General features: G+C 40.8%; 1 protein-coding gene across 2 annotated transcripts in view; it reads left to right on the top strand.

Annotated features, from left to right (window-relative positions):
- The window catches only part of DNTT (DNA nucleotidylexotransferase), a 213220-nt gene that overhangs the window by 186755 nt on the left and 6595 nt on the right, over window positions 1-19870 (top strand). The window lies entirely within an intron of this gene.

The following is a 19870-nucleotide window of genomic DNA, read 5'->3' as shown; positions in this document are numbered from 1 at the left end:
CCTGAAAATTTCCATCATGCCTACAGCAGCTAATCTCTTTTTACTAAAGTTAGTACATTGAGGCTGCTAGGTAGGGACTTAGTAGGGATTTTACTTAGATTTCCAAACATATGGCACCTATCAGAACTTGACAGGGCAAGGGCAAATCAAGGTATACTTACCAACTACTTACAGAACTGAGCAAGAAAACAAAACACAACTTGAATTCAGGAACTAAAACATTCAAAGAACAGGAACAGTAAACGCCAGTGTCATGTGATTAGATTAATTTTTCATATTAATATTTAGTATTTCATCAGATTCATAATTATGAATTGTATTGGCCACAAAATAAGTTTTTTGACCTGAATTATTCCCTTGTCAGGTATTAGTAAAGTACAAATTTTTAGGAAAGTCCCTCAATTAACAAACCTTTATAGAACATTGTTTCTAGAAAATATCAATACCAAACAATTTTCAAAATGTTGTCTAGGACGCAGCCACAATATGGGTCAAGAAAGAAAAAAAATTCAGATATGTGATCGTTCACAAGGAAGTGTAATAAAATAGGCATATCCAACTGTTAGCAGACCTCTAGTTGGAACTGTTAAGCAATAGCCTGGTCCTATATAGGTCAACGCCTTCCGAAAATACCTAATTAGAATGTAACATGCACTGCAGTAAAAACCTTTAATAAATGTTTAGAGTCCTCCTTCCATCACGCCTGCAGAAGAACAGAATATCTGCAGAATATGATAATATCATCATTCTTTCAATTACCACAACCTCGCGGGGAGACTCGAGCGCACCATGGCTGAAATGGTTTTTAAGGGCTAAGGGCCAAAAAGGAGTAGGGTGATTAAATTGAGTTTTAATTTAGATTAATCAACTATAATACATAAAGGTTTCAAATATCACCCCCGATTCTGCACCAAAGGCTTTGTGAACACTGATACAGTGATAAAATGTTGTCGTGACAGTCAATGACTGACTACAGTAAGGTTGACAGATAATCGCTGTCGCCATTGATTGGTTGCTGCTGTCAAATGTTGAGACAACATATCATCGCTGTAGTGGAGTACACTTTTTTGTTATTTTAACTCATTTAAAAATAAAAATAAATTCTATTGATTTAAAACTGTAGTAAAATTTTTTTTTTTTTACTATTATGAATATTATTATTATAATTTATATTATTACTATAGCTAATTTATTATTGTATTATGTTTATTACCGAATTCTCGTTTGATGGGAATGTCATGCAAACCCCTCAAACTGCCTTATTTTAAGTAAAATGAATTGAAATAATCATATTCAAGTTTCCGTAACATGTTCATATACATAATTATACTATTAATATGTGCTATATATCTATGTTATAGCGATTTATCATATTGTCCATAACATGGAGGCTTGATGATCACATTGATACCTTTACAATCCTCCATAAAACCGTCATAATTTCCATATTCGATATTCTTAATCTGCCTGGTTTATTAAACAGTTGGGAGGGGGGACCCTCCATGATTAGGTGGATTGTGAAGAAGCTTATTTCTCTGGTTGTTTTATATTGCCTAAGCCTAAAGCTATTTGCTTGCACAGTTAAACAGACTTTTTATGCCTTTTTAAGTTAGATGTAATAGTCTTGTTTTGGCAGACGCCGCTCTAAGATTATATGGTTATAACGGGGAAATAGTCAGCCCCGAGAACATCTTGATAAATTAAACATTCCACATCTGCAACGCTTCCTTCAGATGTCTGCAATAATGACTGAGACAAGCCATAAAGATATACGGAGGTTGTAATATTGATTTCTAACTTGATACGTGTTGCTCATGTTGCTCGTTCCCACAATTAAATACTATCACATTACAAACACAATAACAGATGCATATTCCTTCATTACCTAAGTGATTCCCAGGCTTTTATCATTTTTCTGCGCCAAGCTATTTTGCTTTGAATTGAGTTATTTGTTTGTCTTTGCACCTGGTTGGCGGGAACATCACTGTAATTAGTTTATGTTCCCCCTTGTAGTGAGAAATGTGTTAGTATTCCAAAAGAGTTCATTTTCTTATATTCAATTATACATGTATTCATTTTTGAAGGAAAACATTAAAGGAATTCAAAACCTCTGGACAGGGCCACCTTCAGGGCAGGTAAGATGGCACTGTTGTCAGGGACCACGGTAAAGGAGTACCCAAACTCTCCTGTGGGCTGTCACCCAACAACTACCCATCATTCTCTTCATGGGAACTACAAAAATTAGGTTATTAAATGAAAGGACCCTATTTAATAGACAATGATGGGCAAACCTGGTTCCCAATATGGTGCCCTTCATTTTACATAAGTGTAAATACACAGGCCTCAATTAATATTCTCCTCTTCCCACCCTTGGACCCACTATGCTATACTATGTTATGGGCCAGAGGGGTTGCATAAAGATCATATTATTCTCCTTCATTTCAAAACCAATGGGTCACTGGGCTTCCTCATGTGGCCATTTAATGTATGCAATAAGGTACACAATGGAGGTTGAAGGAGTTCATGGCCTCGACCATTTGCTTGTATGTGGGGGGGGGTGTCTCATTGCTGAAAGTTTTCTTGATGAGTCTTCATGTTAATGAGCTGTTTATGTTTATGATTGTTTTCCTAGTAATGGATCCATAGAATAAACAAACCCTAACAGGACTCCCATTGTAATCGCCCAGCATTCATTCACCTACGAATACCATTTTACAATTTATATGTAGAATTTATCTTTATAAAGACTTGAGATTCTTTCAAAATACATTACATTTCTTAACAGCCCAGAGCTGAATTCACAATTCTGCAGATATAGCCGGCCTGTGGGGCTCAGTGCCTGCTCAGTGTCTGCTCTGATGATTTGCATTCTGGGAAGAGTAATCTGCACTGTACAGTAATCTGATAAAAACCCCTTAGTGACCAGCCTATTTTAGGCCTTAATGACCAAGCTATTTTTTACCTTTTTCCATCGTCTCATTCAAAGAGCTATAACTATATGTTGATGCAAAAATAAAAAAGAGTTATAGCTCTTTGAATGAGACGATGGAAATTTATACCACACGGTAAACGGCGTAAATTTAGGATGCAAAAAAGTGTGGCAAAAATTGATGTTTTTTATCTATTCCCCCCAATAAAAGTTCATAAAAGTTAACCAATAAACTCTATGTACCCCAAAATGGTGCTATCAAAAAATAGAACTTGTCCCGCAAAAAACAAGACCTTATAAAAATAAACCTATTTTTTGATAGCACCATTTTGGGGTACATAGAGTTTATTGGTTAACTTTTATGAACTTTTATTGGGGGGAATAGATAAAAAACATCAATTTTTACCACACTTTTTTGCATCCTAAATTTACGCCGTTTACCGTGTGGTATAAATAACACAAAAACTCTATTTAGCTGGTTTTTACGATTGCAACGATACCAAATTTATATAGATTTTGTATGTTTTACTAATTTTACACAGTAAAAACACTTTTATTTCAAAAATGTTTTTGTTTTTAATGCCTCCATATTTGAAGAGCCATAACTTTTTTATGTTTCCGCCGATGCAGATACATAAGGGCTTTTTTTTTGCGGGACAACTTGTAGTTTTTATTGGTATTATTTTTGAGTAGATGCGACTTTTTGATCACTTTTTATCACATTTTTGTTAAGGCAGGATTCACATAAAACAGCAATTTTTCATTGTTTTTTATTTTATTTTTTACGGTGTTCACCGTGCGGGTTAAATAATTTAATAGCTTTATAGGTCGTTACAGATGAGGTGATACCAAATATGTGTAACTTTTTTCCTTTTTTTTTAATAATAAATCATTTTGAAAGGGTAAAGTGGGTTTTTCATATTTTTTTTCACTTATTTTTTTTAAATTAACTTTATTAAACTTTTTTTCGACATTTTTACTAGTCCCACTAGGGGACTTCACTATGCGATCGTCCGATCACTTTTATAATACACTGCAATACTTCTGTATTGCAGTGTATTATTGCCTGTCCGTGTAAGACGGACAGGCATCTGCTAGGTCATGCCTCTGGCATGGCCTAGCAGGCATAACTAGTGGCAGACCTTGAGGCCTTTATTAGGCCCCCCCCGTTTTCCATAGAAGACACCGACACCCTGCAATCTTACACAGGTTGCCGGTGGGGTGAGAGAGGAAGCTCCCTCCCTCTCTCCAAAACCACTCAGATGCGGCGCTGTGAATACAGCTCTGCACTACCATACAGACTGTAAGGCAAGTGGGAGATAAATGTTGTATTGTAGGGCTGTGTTCACATCAGCGTTGCTTTCTGTAGAGGGGTTCTGTCGGTGCTTTCCGTCGAGGGAACCCCTCAACGGAAAATAAAATTGAAACTTTAGCTTCCGTTTGCATCACTATTGATCTCAATGGTGACGGATACTTTGCTAATGGTTTCCGTTTGTCACCTGTTGTGAAAGGGCTCCGGTCAGAATCAATTGCGCAGTCGACTACTACTTTCAAACAACCCCTTTAACTATGAGCATTTAATACCTGATGATGACAGTACACAATATATAATGTATTCATTTTTTTTGTTGGATTAATTATTTTAAAGACTAAAAAAAGAGTGTTATTGACTATGGAATGCCCCTTTAAGAGAAGTGTTTCTCACATGAGATGTGTTGAACATAATACCCTCCACCATTTCTTTTTAAAACTTTATACACATTTCTATTGACAATGAGCTTTGGATTGTAGAATATAATAGAAATATATTCACGGGTCAACAAAATGTAATTTTGTACAGCATATAAACTTGTTTCTTGCAGATAATTTTATTATACATTGTAATGTGCTTTGTGCAAAGCAGAGTTATTTGCATATAGCTTACTTCATTCTCTATTGCCTGTGATAACTGGAAATGTTTTTATTAAAGCCCCAGTAAGCAGCATTAGTAAGTCAAACAGCATAACAAGTCCGCATGTAAATGGAGATAATGAGGTGCGCGTCGAACAAAATAGAGGTCTAATAGAAAAATAATCCATGCATGCTCTCTACTAAATACACACCAACGACCAACAATATGCTGGTTAACACTGTAGTGTTGGTTATCCCATTGCTAACGTTTGAAAGTGAAGTATTAAAGGGGTAACTCCATCTTAGACACATCCATGGGATATGTCATAAATGTCTGAGAGATTCAGGTTCCAGTTCTGGGACCCATACCTATGTCGTGAATGACGGTCCCCTGACCCCCGTCTCAAAAAGAGATGCTGCCAACGCATCCGGGTGGAGAAAGAATAGAGAAGTGGCGGCGCATGTGTGTGATTCTCTCCATTCGACTTTATGGGCGCTGCCGAAACAGTCATAACCAATGGATATGTCATAAATGTCTAAGACGGAAATAACCCCTTAAGTGCTTTCACAGCTATTTTTGTGAAGAGGTACATAGGTTAATGGCATAACATAGAGTCAGCCAAGATGGCTGCTATGGAGCCCGTGTAGGCAGGGTTGCCAAATCAGGGTGCTTCCTTCTTCTTTATGGGTAGTGTGAACCTGCATAAGGCTTCCTAACCACAGTCCTGTTTGTTCTGATGGAAATGGGTAGGATCAACAAGCACCAGGCTGTCCTGTTATGAGAATGGCATGGTCAGCTTTGCACCTGGGTTCCTTGAGCCTACCAGAGGAAATGGATCAGAGGGCCCACCCTCTATCTATACAAAATCTATGGACAAGCCTTTTAATCTTAATATTTGTTGTTATCATCGTACACACAACATATAATCAATAAGGTCTAATAAGTTATTAGTGAATCAACTTAGAAGAAATAGTGTCTAGTGGCTACCTCCAATTGGAGTTCTGGTCCTGGACTTGGGCCCACCGTACTTTGGTGTTCCCGACCGATCCTGGGCATCAAATATGAAACACCACCAGGAGGAGGCACCATTTTTCACTTTGTATTGGGGTCCCACTCTTCTCTTTGTACGCCTCTGCTCAATGGTACACTATTATAACACTATAACATATTTTTACAGCCAATTTTAAAGTTTTGTACCCTCCACTGAACTAAATGGAAAGAGGAGGGGGTTTGCATTCCTGGCTCCCAGGAGCAACTTACAGTGTAGAACCATTTTATCAAACTCATCGTCATAGAATTTTTTTTCTTGTTTGTCACTAAGATTATACAAAGATTAGTGATGATTTTTTTTAAACCAATCTTTTGGCATGTAACAAAAACAGACGGGAAAAAAAATTGCTAGGAAATTTACATTTAAAATATATCATAGTTAAGTACAGCTCCTTACATCTCAGATAATGTCTTTCAAAGACACATCAAAGCAGAGTGTTTCGCCTCTGCAATAATTTTGTGTTAAATAAAAAAGAAAATAGCATGAATGCGAAGAGGAGGAAGACAAAGATACGATTACAAGGTAATTACATTTAGCTGAATGTACATAGTATTTCCTAAAGACATGGATACGGCTATTACAGTACACATGGAAAACTGCAGACCTTTTGTATGTATAAATCATTTTACATAAAGATATATTAGCATACGATCCGTGGGACTATCTATCTCTTTTATTTGTCCTTGTTCATAACCCACATAGAAATGTTTAACCCTTTCCCATTTTTCAAACACATAAGTATGGATATTCATTATAAGATGCTATTTACTTTAGCAATTCTGCTGTTACACATGAATGTATTTGAGCTGATGACAAGGAGAATTGTTGGGTTTGTTACTTGGTATGACACATTATGATATCATTATTTGTTATCAGTTGTTTTACAGGTTGTCCAGGATTAGTAAAACATGGCTGATTTCTTCAAAAAGCAGTGCCACGCCTGTCCACAGGATGTGTGTGGTATTACAGCTCAGCCCCATTTACTTTAATGGAGCTGAGCTGCAATAGCAGACACAACCCATGAACAGGTGTGGCACTGTTTTTGGAAGAAATCAGACATGTTTTTCGAATCCTGGACAAAGCCTTTAAATCTACTACGTTATCTTAAAAACATGTTCCTATTATATCATCTTTTGATTTGTCAATATGACATGTTGAATGTGTCCCATTGATAAGGGTACAGGAACTTGGACCTCCACTAATTTTCAGATTTTAATGCACAGATGACTACACATTTGTGACTACCTCTCCATTAATTTCATTAAGAGTTATGAAAATCTTTGGTTTAAAGCACTTATAGGCAGGGAATTTCAGGGCCCCCTACAGCTAAATTTTCTGGGCCCCCCTACCGTGGCACCGCCTGTTAACGGTACTCCGTCCAGCACTATATCATGGTACCCAGGGCCGTCATCAGGGGGGATATTATGGGTACTGATGTGAGAGGCCCGGCCAAACCTAATTGAAAGGGGGGCCCGGCAACTGCCGCGACTTGCCTTTGGTAGAAAAAAAACAGGCCCCTGCAATGGGGCCCTTTTTTTTCACCAAAAGAATGTCGTGAGCTGCGGGACCCCCTTTCAATTAGGTTTGGCCGGGCCTCTCACATCAGTACCCATAATACCCCCCCTGATGGCGGCCCTGGGTAGCATGGGGGTCGTCATGGGGGCCGTCAAACACTGCCGCCAGTGCGACCGATCGCGCGCACCCGCAAACTCCCGCGCATGCGCACCCGTGACCGCCTGGAACCGCGCACCGAATTTTGAGGCAGATTTTGACCTGCCCACACTATCTTGCCGCGTTTTTTGTCCGCGGTGATTGAGGACAGCAGACAAAAAAACGCAGCGAAAAATGCATTTTCTGCCTCCCATTGATTTCAATGGGAGGTCAGAGGCGGAACCGCGGCAAGAAAGGATGTGCTGCTTTTTCTTTTTTCCGCGACTGGCTCCCATTGATTTCAGATGAAATCAATGGGAGGCGGTTTTGGAAGTTGTTTGGTGCTGATTCTGACGCAGTGTCCGAGTCAATATCAAGGCCCAAAAACTCTGTGAACTGGGCCTTATTGTTAGGGCTTATTCAGACGAACGTGTAATACGTCCGTGCAACGCGTGATTTTCACGCGCCTCGCACGGACCTATGTTACTCTATGGGGCCGTGCAGACTGTCAGTGATTTTCATGCAGCGTGTGTCCGTGTGTCCGCTGCGTAAAACTCACGACATGTCCGATATTTGTTCATTGTTCGCGCATCACGCACCCATTGAAGTCAATGGGTGCGTGAAAATCACGCCCAGCACTTCCGCAGCCGTATAAACTATGAATGAAAACAGAAAAGCACCACGTGCTACAAACATACAAACAGAGTGTCATCATGATGGAGGCTGCGCGAAAATCACGCAGCCGCGCATCATACGCTGCTGACACACGGAGCTGTTATGGACCTTTTGCATACGCAAAACGCCACGTTTTTGCGCACACAAAAAGCACACGCTTGTGTGAATCCGGCCTTAGGGTAGGAACACACTAGGCATGAACACTGCGGATTTTATGCAACACATTTTATTGTGGAAAATCCGCAGCGTATAACAGTCGCAGCAGAGTGGATGAGATGTGAACAAATCTCATCCACACGCTGCAAAAATAATGGACCTGCAGTGTGGCTTTTTAAGCCGCAGCATGTCAATGTATTCTGTGGAATCGCCGCTCCTCTGTTGCGGAAATGCTGCGGTTCTGCCGCAAAAAGCACACATGAGAAAAAAAAAAAAAGGCACTTTTTTAAATTTATAAAAAAGTTTAGACTTACCCCGGCCGTAGTCCTGGTGACGCGATCCTCTATTCTTAGCGCAGCCCGGCCTCCTGTCATGACGTTTCATCCCATGTGACTGCAGCGGTCACATGGTCTACAGCGTCATCCCAGGAGGCGGGGCTACGTTCAGAAGAGAGAGATGCGTCACCTAAACTACGGCCGGGGCAAGTCTAAACTTTTTTTTTCCTGCAGGATTCCCGCAGCGGACACGCCTCACGAAACCTGCGCCACTATTTGGTGCGGTTTTGCTGGCGGAATTCCCTGCGGCTACCGGGGGCGGATAAGCTGTGTAGTTTTACTCAGCATATCCGCCTAGTGTGTTCCTTATGATGTCGCTCCTGGAGCTGCTGCCGGTCTCTAAATAGGCAGTTGGCCCAGTAGAATTTGGAATTATTTTTTTTTGTGAACCAGCTTAAAAAAATACAAAACTTTTGTGTTAGGGCCTGTTCACATCACCGTTCGCTTCCGTTCCGTCTGAGGTTTCCGTCGGGTGAACCCCGCAACGGAAAGTGAAAGTGACAGCTTCCGTTTCCGTCACCATTAGCGCAGTCGACTGCGCTATTGATTCCGTCCGAAAACCTGCCGGAATGGTGACTGAAACTGAAGCTGTGCTGTCACTTTCACTTTCCGTTGCGGGGTTCACCCGACAGAAACCTCAGACGGAACCCCGGAGCGGAAGCGAACGGTGATGTGAACAGGCCCTAACACAAAAGTTTTGTATTTTTTTAAGCTGGTTCATAAAAAAAAATAATTCCAAATTCTACTGGACCAACTGCCTATTTAGAGACCGGCAGCAGCTCCAGGAGCGCATCATAAGGAACACACTAGGCGGATACGCTGAGTAAAACTCCACAGCTTATCCGCCCCGGTAGCCGCAGGGAATTCCGCCAGCAAAACCGCACCAAATAGTGGCGCAGGTTTCGTGAGGCGTGTCCGCTGCGGGAATCCTGCAGGGAAAAAAAAGTTTAGACTTGCCCCGGCCGTAGTTTAGATGACGCATCTCTCTCTTCTGAACGTAGCCCCGCCTCCTGGGATGACGCTGTAGACCATGTGACCGCTGAAGCAGTCACATGGGATGAAACGTCATGACAGGAGGCCGGGCTGCGCTAAGAATAGAGGATCGCGTCACCAGGACTACGGCCGGGGCAAGTCTAAACTTTTTTATAAATGTAAAAAAGTGCCTTTTTTTTTTTCATGTGTGATATTTGCGGCAGAACCGCAGCATTTCTGCAACAGAGGAGTGGCGATTCCACAGAATACATTGACACTCTGCGGCTTAAAAAGCCAAAAGCCACACTGCAGGTCCATTTTTTTTGCAGCGTGTGGATGAGATTTGTTCACATCTCATCCACTCTGCTGCGACTGTAATACGCTGCGGATTTTCCACAATAAAATGTGTTGCATAAAATCTGCAGTGTTCATGCCTAGTGTGTTCCTACCCTAAGGCCGGATTTACACAAGCGTGTGCTTTTTGTGTGCGCAAAAACGTGGCGTTTAGCGCATGCAAAAGGTCATAACCGCTCCGTGTGTCAGCAGCGTATGATGCACGGTTGCGTGAGTTTCGCGCAGCCGCCATCATGATGACACTCTCTTTGTATGTTTGTAGCACGTGGTGCTTTTTTGTTTTCAGTCATAGTTTATACGGCTGCGGAAGTGCTGGGCGTGATTTTCACGCACCCATTGACTTCAATGGGTGCGTGATGTGCGAACAATGCACAAATATCGGACATGTCGTGAGTTTTACGCAGCGGACACACGGACACACGCTGCGTGAAAATCACTGACAGTCTGCACGACCCCATAGAGTAACATAGGTCCGTGCGAGGCGCGTGAAAATCACGCGCGTTGCACGGATGTATTACACGTTCGTCTGAATAAGCCCTAACAATAAGGCCCAGTTCACAGAGTTTTTGGGCCTTGATATTGACTCGGACACTGCGTCAGAATCAGCACCAAAAAACTTCCAAAACCGCCTCCCATTGATTTAATCTGAAATCAATGGGAGCCAGTCGCGGAAAAAAGAAAAAGCAGCACGTCCTTTCTTGCCGCGGTTCCGCCTCTGACCTCCCATCGAAATCAATGGGAGGCAGAAAATGCATTTTTCGCTGCATTTTTTGTCTGCTGTCCTCAATCGCAGCGGGCAAAAAACGCAGCAAAAAACGCGGCAAGATAGTGTGGGCAGGTCAAAATCTGCCTCAAAATTCTTTAAGGAATTTTGAGGCAGATTTTTTCGGCCTGCAAAATACTCTGTGTGAACAGGGCCATACATAAACAGCACTTTGAGACACTTTACTCACCGTGTCAGAAGAGCTGCTCCCACTCCAGTCCTCTTCAGGTGATGTCTTCGGTCCAGATGTCGTCCTTCACCTCCAGGCTCCAGAAAATGGCGGGGATCGTAGAACTGCCGCCGCGCAACAACTAGACTCCTCCCCCTCTCCTTACGCAGCCACGCTCTGGAGAAGAAGGAGGAGGAGGCGGAGTCGGACGAGGAGGACGAGGAGGCGGAGTCGGACGAGGAGGACGAGTCGGAGGCGGGCCAGCAGGTAAGTAGACTGCGCCGCTGTCCAGTGTGGCTGTCCTTCCCCCTAGATCTTGTGTTGCGAGCGCACCGCCTCCCTCTCGGCGGCGCGCCTGGTCGTTCGCGCGTGGGCGCGCGCGCTTGCTCGTACACGCGCAAGCGGGCGGTGTTTCGCGGCGGTGATAAGAGGGGGGCCCGCAGCTCACGGCGGTCTTTCACGAGAGGGGGGCCCGCAGCTCACGACATTGTTTTGGTGAAAAAAACAGGCCCCATTGCAGGGGCCTTTTTTTTTTTTCTACCAAAGGCAAGTTGCGGCAGTTGCCGGGCCCCCCTATCAATTAAGTTTGGCCGGGCCCCCTACACTACTACCCCTAATACCCCCCTGATGGCGGCCCTGCTTATAGGTGTCCATAACTCCAACTACTTCCAATGGAGACATGGCCGGGCATATACAGTTGTGTCTGGACACTTTCATTATGGATTTTGCCAGGGCCCAATTCCATATGTCCAATCTGACTCTTCTGAAACATTTGATATATTGGAAAACACCCAGATATGATAAATTCGATTTTGCCTGTAGAAACTGAGTCAAGAATACTTGAATGTTACTTAGTGTGGATGTTGGTAAGATAAGTTGTTAACTAATATGCAGAGATTTCTACATTAAATATAATACTTATGAAATGTCTTATAGATTTCCAAAAATATTTTTGGGCAAGATCACCATACATGGAAGGTAGTTCCTGTTACCTGACAACCTCTGAAACAAAAAGGAGAGATTTCTATGTAGAATTAGTACATTTTAGATGAAACCATATAGGTTCTATGGAGTACTTTTAGAGAAGATTTCAATAGTGTTACCTGACCGTTACCCTTGCTATCAGCACTCGTGCCATTGAGTTATGGGTAGTGCAACACCTAGGTCAACTTCCCAACCATAAAGTCCAGCTTAGCTGAGAGGGAGGATTTCAGTTATCTATAAATATAGGATAGAGAACCTTTGTCCCATCGCTGTAAGGGCACAATCTTACTGGAATTTAGGAATTTAAAAACGGAAAATTTTGATGAACTTTGAGAAGATTTAGAGATGAGAATATTCTGGGTTAACAAAATCATTAAAGATCCTTAGTCTAGTTTTCTTCCAACAGACAAAATCAGTCTGTAAAAGTGCAGGGGGAGTGGGGAGAATGGGGTCTGCAACTTATATGAAACTCTAATACATCTCCAGAGCTGTCATACAATGAGTGACCCTTAACCTAATTGAGATATTGGTAAATTGGGGGACCATATCAAGGCCCGAAGGGAAACATGAGCAGTAAGATATTACTTCAGAGTGGTTCTTCTCTATTATGGATAGAGAATTTCTCGGATAGTTGGATAGTAAGGTAGTATTTACATAGAATCAGGATGGTTAATCCTCCTACCTGTTTGTGCAGGTACATGGTTTTAGCAATACAGGGCAGTTTTCCTGCTTAATGAAACAAATTATTACTACCTGTTGTTATTTTTTGGGGGCTGATGCTGGCACTGATGTGGGAAGGTTTCTAAAGTAATAAAGTACAATGGGCCATGTTATCATTTTCAGCTAGTGGATTCTACCGAAACAGGATAATATAGGATCATTCCATGATTCTAGGTCTTTAACCATTTTAGAATCAATAGTTTAAGATAAAATATTCCCTAAATAAGATATATAATAGTCTCTTAACTAGAAACCAAAATTTAGCTTTATCAGTTTTCGAGTATGAGAAGGGACATTACAGAAGTGGTTTTATGATATTTTTCAAATTGTATATCCTGGCAAAAGATCATTGGATCTGTGTGAGTTTAGGGAGTGTTGTTAATGGTTTAGTGGGAGTGAGAAAAATTTCATCCAAAAGTAAATGGATTTTGCATTCCTGACCCCTTATTGCCACAACTGAAATGTTAGGGCTTGTGCATATCATAATAGCCCATGACTCAATTTCAAGGGCAAATAGTGCAGAGCAAAGTGGGCAACCTTGTCTTATTTCTCTGTGTATGGCAATAGGGGATGGGTAATCAGTTGATAGTTTAAGACGAAGCGGATTTGGAATAAAGACATTAGAGAGCTAGTAAAAAGGGTCTGGAAATGCCCATGGTTTGAAGCACTTGGTACGAATAGAATCAGGAAAGGCTGTCAATGGGCGGGAAGGAAAAGGGGATGAGAGCTTGAGTTGGCCCAAGTAATGATATTATATTGCTTAAGGACATTGCCAGGAGTCCTGCCTTCCAGGGACAAAGCCCACTTGTACCGAATGTACCAATGCTGGGAGGAACTTATTAAGATGTGAAGCTAGTATGCATGTGAGTAGTTTGAGATCAATTTTGAGAAGGGATATGGGACAACAGTTTTTGGGAGTTGTATGGTCTTTATTGCATTTTGGTACAACAGTAATTAAAGCAGTGTTCATGTCTGGTGGTAATGGGCCACCCTGGACTACATGGTTACATAAGTTTTTAATATGGGGTACTTGAATCATTCTGAATTATTTATAGTAGGGGCCGGTAGCCCATCACGGCCTACGGCTTTTCTGTTTTTAAGTGAGCTAATAGCAAGATGAACATATCTGAGATATCCTTGTTTAGTTGTTGAGATTTTGCAGTCTCTAATACCGGTATATGTAGTTGGGAAACGATGGAGGTAATATTCGCTGTAATTACTAGTACAGAGGGAGAATATACTTAGTGGTAAAATGCTCAAAATTGGTTCTAAATATTGGAGTTGAAGTATAGGTGTCCTGAGGAATCTTTAAGTTGATAAACCATAATCAGATGCTGGCAGGCTCTCAGTTTGGAATTCAGCATCTTATTTGGTTTATTTGTTAGTTTATAAAATTTGGCCCATGTCCATCTCACGATGGCTGCCATTTTGCCGCGATTTGTGTGCCACAAACGTCAAAAGTTTTGGAAATTGTCAAATCCCAAACTTTTGGAAAATCCGGACCTAATTAGATTTGTGAGGAATCTATTCGTCCATCTTTGTTTGTAACACGTTGACTAATTCCTGAGTTAGTTAAACCTTTTGCTTTGTTACCCGTCACGAACCTCTGCCTCCTTCCCTGATATTATTCCATATCAGAACACCAAACACCTGTTACGTCAGTCGACACCAAGGGAGACTACTCTGGGGGTTGTGACCTGGGATTTCCCTGCAGCAATGTTCAGATCCCTGTACTGGTTTTAAAGGGTAAAGACCAGAGATTCCCTTAGACTCCGCTCCCTGGAGTATCCCAAAGTCAAGTCCCTTGGTGACTAGGTGGGTGCACACCACCTTCTGCTGGCCCAGTGTCAATACCACTGTCTCCATGACGGTTGTGCACCTGAGCAGAACCTTGAAGTCAATGTTGGTTAATTACACCATCACTATAATCTAAAGATTTTTCCCCACCTTCCAACACACATTGGTATATTTTTATCTTGTGTTCAACAACTTAGAACTTTATAATTTATTCAAATCAAATGTTACGAAATACCTCAGGTTTAATAAACAGGTGAACTCATAATCAGTCAGGCAAGATAATTAAAGAATTACTTAGATAACCATTTATCACAGAGCCCATTTGCACCTGTCACCAGGATAATATGTTAGCACAGGGAAAGATAACTTATTAGCAATAATGGAAATGCACATAAAGCTTAATGAGTATCTGCAAGCTTCCTATAATTAAAGTTCTAATAAAATGTCAAAATTAGTAACAAGTAATAGAAATAACTAATAAAATAATATCTTTATCTAATATTCATTATTCATTGACACATAGATTTCACCAATTGGTGGCCTGATCCAGTGAAGGTCAAATATAGGATGCTTAATGTGTGGAAACTATAGCTTCATATTTACAAATGTATATAAAATCGGAGTACAAATTGGAGGTTTTCGAGTGTTAATGAGCATTAATCAGCACAACCTCATTTATGCAAAATCTGATGAATGTTTCCTTGCCTACCCCGCCCTCTTCACAGTAATTTATGGTTGACTGTGTATGCAGATACACAGAAGCCAGCCGTCAATCACTGTGAGTAGACGAGGGAGCGCTCTCCTCATGAATTCACCTGACTCATAACTATGAGTCCGGAGTATTCTCTGTTCGCTCCTATTAGCCAAAGGGCACAATATTTCTTTGTGGAGTTTTGGCTATTAGGAGAATGGACATGCACCTGTAATATGATGCCCTTACCTACGGCAGCATATTAAGGTGACAGATCTGCTTTAAATAGTATTAAAAAAGTGACAACAAAAATACTGACAGAGGTGATCTTCACTTGCCTTACCTCTGCAATCCTTTACAGCTATACCCCTGTTAGAACACATCAAGCCATACTCATGCCCCATTCCTCACCATAGTAGAAAATGAATGATATGACTTTCATAAGTAACACATACTTTGCTTTACTTATCTTTCAATGTAGAGCAGCCAATAGAAATATCTTTATTCCCTGCTTGTCAGGGAAGGATCAAAACAAAGAGAAGAGGGATTCTTCGTTTGACCGTTACCTGTTATGAATCCCTATTTCTCTATAAACTCCCCACAACCTCCAACAAATAAAAACATGCAAACAGTTTTATTCAAGCTCAAGGTCATACCACAAACCCCGATCCATATCACTGTAGCGACCTCATTAAGAAGACCCAACTGATAACTATCATGGTTAACATCTGCTCTCAGCGTTCGTTCATTGGATGATCAGCTCTTTTATGTGGCCAATAAAATTGGCGCTAGTCAGCAGCACATCCCCCTTTATAAACAGAAAGATGTGCTGCCAACATGATGCAAATATATGGGGACGAACGATCGTAGAAACGATTGTTCCTCCCCATACATTACCGATTATTGCTCCTTGTAAAGGGAGCAAATGAATGACGATTGGCGTGCTGTATCGTTCATTGACGCTCATTTTCATGGCTCACATCGGGCCGTGTGCAAGTACCTTTAGAAGGGATTACGTTGTCAGCTGCCAGGGGGTGATAGAGACTAATTCTGCTCAGAGCCCGCTTCCAGCGGCACAGATTAGGAGCACCAAGGGGGACACAGGGAAGCAAAACAAGATACAATTTAGAAGCCAAAACTGCAGTGCTATGTAAAACCACAGATAGCCATGCTATCATGGCGAATTGTGCAAAATTAAAAAATTGCACAAACTCAACTCAGCTAAATTTGTCATTTTCTGGTACTGTATGTAAGCAGTAACTATCATATTTTATGGACAGAACCTTCTGAGTACAGGCCTCTTAATATTGAGATGTTTCCTTTCAATATCACCATAAATATTCTCATTATGCACGGTCCTTATTCAAATTATTTATAAGCAATAACATACATTTACTTTCAACCACCACTGTTCAGATATAACAACAGAAGCCTTAACATTATCTAGCAGAATTGTTGGAGATTATTGAACTAGCAAATTAATCTCGGTTAAACTATATATTCTAGATTTGTATTTTATAATACCAAATAATTATATTTTCTGCTCATCATCATGCACATAACACTTTCCTAAAATCATCACAAACTACTAGATTTAAGGATTGTTCCATGATTCATCAAGTGGACCTGTAGCTGGGCCCCCCAAGTATCATGTGCCATTTATAATATTGGTATTCTCTGTAGAGCCCCCTGAGGAACCAGGGCTCAGTTGCAATTGTCCCATGATGGCTCCCAAATGGGTCTTTGTTGTGACCCAGTTTGTGGTTTATGTAAAGATGCGGCTGTGCATGCATATTCACTCCCCATACAAACAGAGGCATAACTTAAAGCTCCTAGGCCTTGATGCCAAATCTGTAATTGAATCCCCCAACTATCATGTGCTATTTTTTACTATTGGTGTTCTTTGATGTGGCATAGGGATCATTGGGCCCTTTGAAGCATAAGGGACCTGGTGCGATTTTCACATTATTACCAAAATGGGTCTCAGTCCTGATCTGGTCTACGATTTAGGTGAAGAAATCAGTGCACGCTTGTTCACTTCTCCAGTGAAATGAATGGAAGTTACATCTGTGATCTCAATAGTATCCAATAGTATCACTAATGGTCTTAACTATAAACGTGATCTGATTCTGCATTACTAAAATAGAATAGAATCAATTATATGATCCTATAGAAATATACAGTCTTAAGAATATTTTTTGTTGTTTTTAAAGTTTGATACTTGAGATGTTTTTTTCATTTTGATACTTTATTACATGACTGGTAGGGGTTCCCTGTGGGTATTTGTACACAAGTATCTGTCCTCTAATTATGCTATGACTAAGGGAATGTGCTGCCTGAAACATGTAAGCGAATAGTCTGCTGTCTATTAACCTCTGTTTTTCAAAACTAAAAGTGTAATTTTTATTTAACAAGCGCTCGTCCCCATACATTTCTATCATGTCGGCAGCATGTTTCTCTGTTTACACAGGGAGATATGCTGCCGACAACGATAATATTTTCTGCTGCACAAGCAATGCGATCAGACAATGGACGAGCATTTGCTCATTCATTGGCTGATTGTTGCCCTGTTTACACCGGGCAATGATCGGGAACGAACGCTTACAAGAACGCTAGTATGCCATATAATTGGCCGGTGTAAAGGGGCCTTAACGCTCATTTGTGTAAATGGACATCTTCCATTTATAATGGAAATTAAGAATCCCTATATTCCACCCCCCCCCCCCCCAATCTTGATATCTGGGCTTCCACCAATATGTTGTTTATCACATGTATAATTTAGGTGTTATACAAGGTAACTATTTGACATCTCCTTCACAACCTAGAAACTATTAGAAGTGCTCTCACGCTAAAAAATTATAATTGTGGATTAGTTTTTTCAATGGTTATTGCAATCTCGTCTGTCTTTCAGAAGTTTGCATTTCATTATTTATCTAATAAAAATAAATAATGGTTCAGTTATTTCAATTCGCTACAATTTTTCCTTTTTAGTGGACTCGTTGAAACCTTGAAGTTAATTGAACAAGCTCATAAAGGTAAAACATATGATGCAGAGTCTGAAGAATATATGTAGAAAAAGACAATAAATATGATAATCAGGCTTTGGGAACACTGCGCAGAAAAGATTACAATGCCTACACATTACTAGTTCTAAACATAAGTCATAGACTTGTTTAGCATAATACATAATCGCTTAAGTAAAAAGAAAAAAAAAAACCTCAATGCTCCTCTATGTGACTCGTACAATGGCTCCCCTGTAGCTAAAACCATTTATTTTTTTACAGCTTTCTTTATGCTTGTCCAATATTTTAGCGTTCAACAAATTGTTATAGTTTAGAAAATGGAGCAGGGTCTAAGTTCAAGTTTTTACTTACAGTGTTCCATTTATTTCTCAATATATTTTTTTCCCATCCTTAGGCTGAAAGAAGATAGCTTTGGGCTGACGGCATAAATTACATTTAATAACTGTGCATCTTTCAAGCCTGCAAGAGACTGTGGCTGCTCTTCCAGGTCTTATTAAAAATTCCTTTCAAATCCGCTTTGTCCATATTAACACAGTGTATCATTTCTGTACAGCTAGTGTTCTTCGGAAATGCTTTAATTTTTGAAGGATCCCGTCTGAAATATTGTTTTGGTAGTAAATTGATTGTGTAACCCTTAAGGTACAATGGAACAAGCTGTGTAGGTAAGTAAGTGAAGTTCTACCTGGAATGCATTTTTAACTTCATATTGTGGAATTGCATTATATTGGGGAAATCTTACTAGTTATGGTAGCCATAAGCTCCAGACCATCAAAACAGTTAATTGTTACCATAAAATTGGTGTGCACCCGTAATTGTGACCACAGGACTGGTGTCCATCTGTATTTATGACCACAATACTAGTGTCCACCAATATTTGTGACCACAAGACTAGGGTCCACCTATGTCCCCTGATGAACCCAAGTACACCTCTTGGGGAAATGTGCTGAGAACGTATCCTCTCCTAGAAATTTGAAGATCCTGTCCAATGTTGTCTTTAGTGTTAAACTCAATGGAAGATTATAATATGTCCGTTCTGGGTGGCCACCCGGGGTCCAAGGCTCCCAGGGAGTCTGAGGTTCCTGTGGGCCCCATTGCTGCCCAAACCCCCGTAGTGTACACCGTGGGGACATAAGCAGAGTATCAGTGATGTACTGGCAACAGCACTTAGTGGCACCGTGCGCCATAAAAGCAATGGCCTGCCACAGAGGGGAAGGAAACCTCCTGACGTTCAGCGAGGGAGAGAGCAGGGAGACACTGTGCAGTGCCACTCAGTAGAGCATAGGTAAGTAGGATGAATGGAATAAGGAAAGGCAATTGATGAAAGAGCTTTTAGTAACAGCTCAGAGAAGAGCTTTAGTAACAGCTCAGAGCCAATAGTACAATTAATCCGCCACTGGTTAAATGGCTGGTGTGAGTTGGAGCAATAATAAGGGACAGTTAGATCATGACAAATAAAAGTCAAACTCAATTACAAGCTCCTCTTCCCTATGGACATATGATATCTTGGTGTCAGACTGGGGTTCATTGGGTCACTAAAGTAAATTATTCTGAAGGTCCACCCTCCATCTACACACAACATTTACAAATCCATGTGTAAGTGCATCGTAATCTTTGTTGTTATCATTGCCCACACATTACATATCATGAATAATGTTCAATAGGTTATTTGTGAATCATCCCATAAGTAATAGATCCTATTGGCAAGCGACT

Source organism: Rhinoderma darwinii, chromosome 11 (genome assembly GCF_050947455.1).
Source record: "Rhinoderma darwinii isolate aRhiDar2 chromosome 11, aRhiDar2.hap1, whole genome shotgun sequence".
NCBI classification, from domain to species: Eukaryota; Metazoa; Chordata; class Amphibia; order Anura; family Rhinodermatidae; genus Rhinoderma; species Rhinoderma darwinii.
The sequence above is the reverse complement of the archived record's forward strand: the minus strand, read 5'-3'. Positions and strand labels throughout refer to the sequence as shown.